Raw genomic sequence first — 3,037 nt, 5'->3', positions numbered from 1 at the left:
AGGTCCTGTATCTCAGCCAGGAACCTTCTGGAACGGTCCACCTGGTCTTCCATCACTGCTGCAATAAAAATAAAATAGTTCTTTTAAGTAGAATCTTTGCATGTGTTTTTAAACACAAATGTCTTTTCATTGATAATCTGGGCAATTAACATTTTCCTTAACGCAATGCTGCAAGGTGCCTAAAATTCAGTAACATCTACATAGTTACATGTTACACTCCTCCCTCACTTCCTAGGGATATGGGCAATCTGAAAAGGGTTTCAGATCTTTGCTGGAGGGAGCTATCAATCTATAATTCTACAAACCTTACCACCCCCCAGAATGGAGGTAGTACAACTGGTATATAAAGACACAGATTAGTCTGGGTCAGCCAGGTCACATCCAATAAATTCCCACCCCAATACATTTATTAATAGTTTTTTCAAAAAAAAAAATTTATACCCTGGTACAATATGATTTTCCATAATATAATTTTTATATTACATTTTTTTATTTGTGTGTGTGTACATACACAAGCACAAACACATCTATATTATTTATACCATGATATTTATGATGTAAATAATTTGCTGTAACATCAGACTTTTGGTCATTGCCTACTCACCTCAAGATGGATGCACCCAAAATTCCATTTCTAGGAACTTTTTAATTTTTATGGTTTGCAAAGTAATACAATTACATCATTCTGCATAAGGAAAAAAGCCATACCCAGCATAGCTGCTGCAGATTTTTAAGTGGTACCTGGAACCAGTCTGCTTTATAATTTTTAGTTGTACTTGGGTGTAGGACTGTCGTGTTTTGCAGGGGCTACATTATCTGCAGCGTTCTATGTATATAAGGGCTTAGTCCATCTGTCTGTGTGCCTGTCTGTTTGTAATGCTCTTTAAATGCAAATAGCTTGAAAACTGTAAGAGAACATTTTTGTCTTCAGAGAAATTTCTTTGCTAAACATTAGCATTTGTTTAGTGACCATGTCAGGATGATCCCAACTTCCAGAACTGGGAAAAACCTCAGGACCCAGAACTGTTTCTACTGAGCTCCTCTCAGAAGGGCGCTGAGGGACCCGTGAGGCAGGGATGGCAGAGGGAGGGGCCAGCTGAGGAAAGGCGGGAGCCGGGCAGAGGCGTGAGGCAGTGGGCAAGCAGCAGCGGCCCCATCCTGAGCCCCAAGTAGGGAAGGAGGCACCCAGGGATGGCACAGAGGAAGCCCCAAGGCATGGGTGGCTGTTGCAAGGCATGGAGCTTACCTGCTGTTGCCCAGCCAAGAGGCGCACAGGCGGCTGGGCAGCAGTGTGGGCAGGTCTGCCTTCAACCTGCTGGATGAGAGCAAGTGCAGGAAGGGATTGGTGTCTTTAAATATTCCGCCTATTTTATTTTTTATAAATATTTAACTTAATAAATATAAAAAGGAAAATCTGTTTGTTTTTGTTATTTGAAATTCATCTGTCATTCTTGACAGGCAATTTGCTAGTTGTACAATAACAATGTAACGTGGATCTCACTTAATGCAGTTTGGGAAGCAAACTAAACTTTACTAGTGCAGGACACCTTAATCTTAGAGCTCACGCCAGAGTTTACACCACTGCCAGCAGATTAAAGGAAAAAAATCCACACTTCTAACCCACATGGTTATACTGGTGTAGGTTTCTGAGCCTAGGCCACACTAGATTTGAAGTACTCTTTCAGACCACAGTTGAAACACGTCGGCAGAAAGGGGAACTCAGTAAGCTCAAGCAGGCCAGCATCCAAAGGGCAGTGTAATGTTCTGTCAGCAGCACTCTGGGATTGGGGAGTTCACCCTCAGCGGCTCCCCGGCTCAGCATTGTATCAGGCTGGGAGAAGAAAGAGACTCCCACGCAGACAGATGCAGGCCTACTCTTGTGAAAGGTGCTGGGCCTGGGCCCAGAAGAGCATGAGAAGTCTCACTTAACAGGGGAGGCCACAAGAAGCACAGGAGGTTGTGGAGGGACAATGAATGAGACAACAGGAATCGGACCATGGGGCAGAGATTTGTAACAAGTGCTTAAACCCGGGACCCCGAGCAGAGTGCACCAGCCAGTGACCACTACCCCTTGAACACATCCGGGCCCTATTAGGTAAACAGGAGACCATGGGCCTGGGCCCGGGCCCGCATGGACAGTTACCCCCGGTGGTTAGAGGGGTTACTAGGGGCGAACCAACAATTTTTGGGCAGGGATGAGAGCGCAGAGCAAAGATTCACAATGAGGGTGCCCTGGAGGCTGTCTCCCACCACAGCACACCAGCGTGAAGGCTGCGACACCCAGTGAGACCCGACCCAGAGACGCGTGCTGAAGAGTGAGAAGAAAAAAGCCCGGGAGCTGCCTGGGTCCACAGCCCCCTGCCGGTCTGGCAGAGGGCTAGCTCGGCACGGCGGGGGGCGCCCTCAGAGCCTGCACAGCCGGGCCCTGGCTCAGGGCAGCTTGCTCCAGCAGAAGAGGTCGCTGGCAGCAGGGATCAGGCTGAACACGGGGGCGTGTCCGTGTTACAATGGCGCCTTCAGCAGCAGGCCGCCCCCCACGCAGGGGGGGGGAAGGACGGGTTGCGCATGCGCCCTGCCGCTCAAAGGCCCGCGGGCGAGGGCAGGGGAATAGAAAGGCCGTCGAGGGAAAGCGGAAGTTCCCGATAGTGGACGAATATGCCCGAGCGCTGACGGATAATGCCTGATCGGGAACGGAATGACCCGAGTAGGGACGGAAATGCCCGAGCGCTGAGGATCATGCTCGGGCGCTGACGGAAACGCCCGAGCGCATGCCGAAGCAGAGGCGGGGGCAGAGTTGCAGGCCGAGCTCAGCTATCCCCTCCCGCCACTGGGGGCGGTGCCGTGTGGCCCGCTCCGAGCTCGACTCGCCAGCCTGGCGGCCGCCCCCGACTCGGAAATCAACTGACCGCGCCTGCGCCCGTCCCAACGGCCCCCGCGGCGCACGGGGCCGCCTCCTCCCGCGATTGTTGCACTGTCACGGCCCCGGCGCGGCCCCGGCAGCCGCGGCCATGAAGCAGGAGGGCGCGTCTCGCCGCCG

The sequence above is a fragment of the Gavialis gangeticus genome, unplaced genomic scaffold, assembly GCF_001723915.1.
Source record: "Gavialis gangeticus isolate Ggan-Ray unplaced genomic scaffold, GavGan_comp1, whole genome shotgun sequence".
In the NCBI taxonomy this organism is placed as follows: Eukaryota; Metazoa; Chordata; order Crocodylia; family Gavialidae; genus Gavialis; species Gavialis gangeticus.
This window is presented reverse-complemented; position numbering follows the sequence as displayed.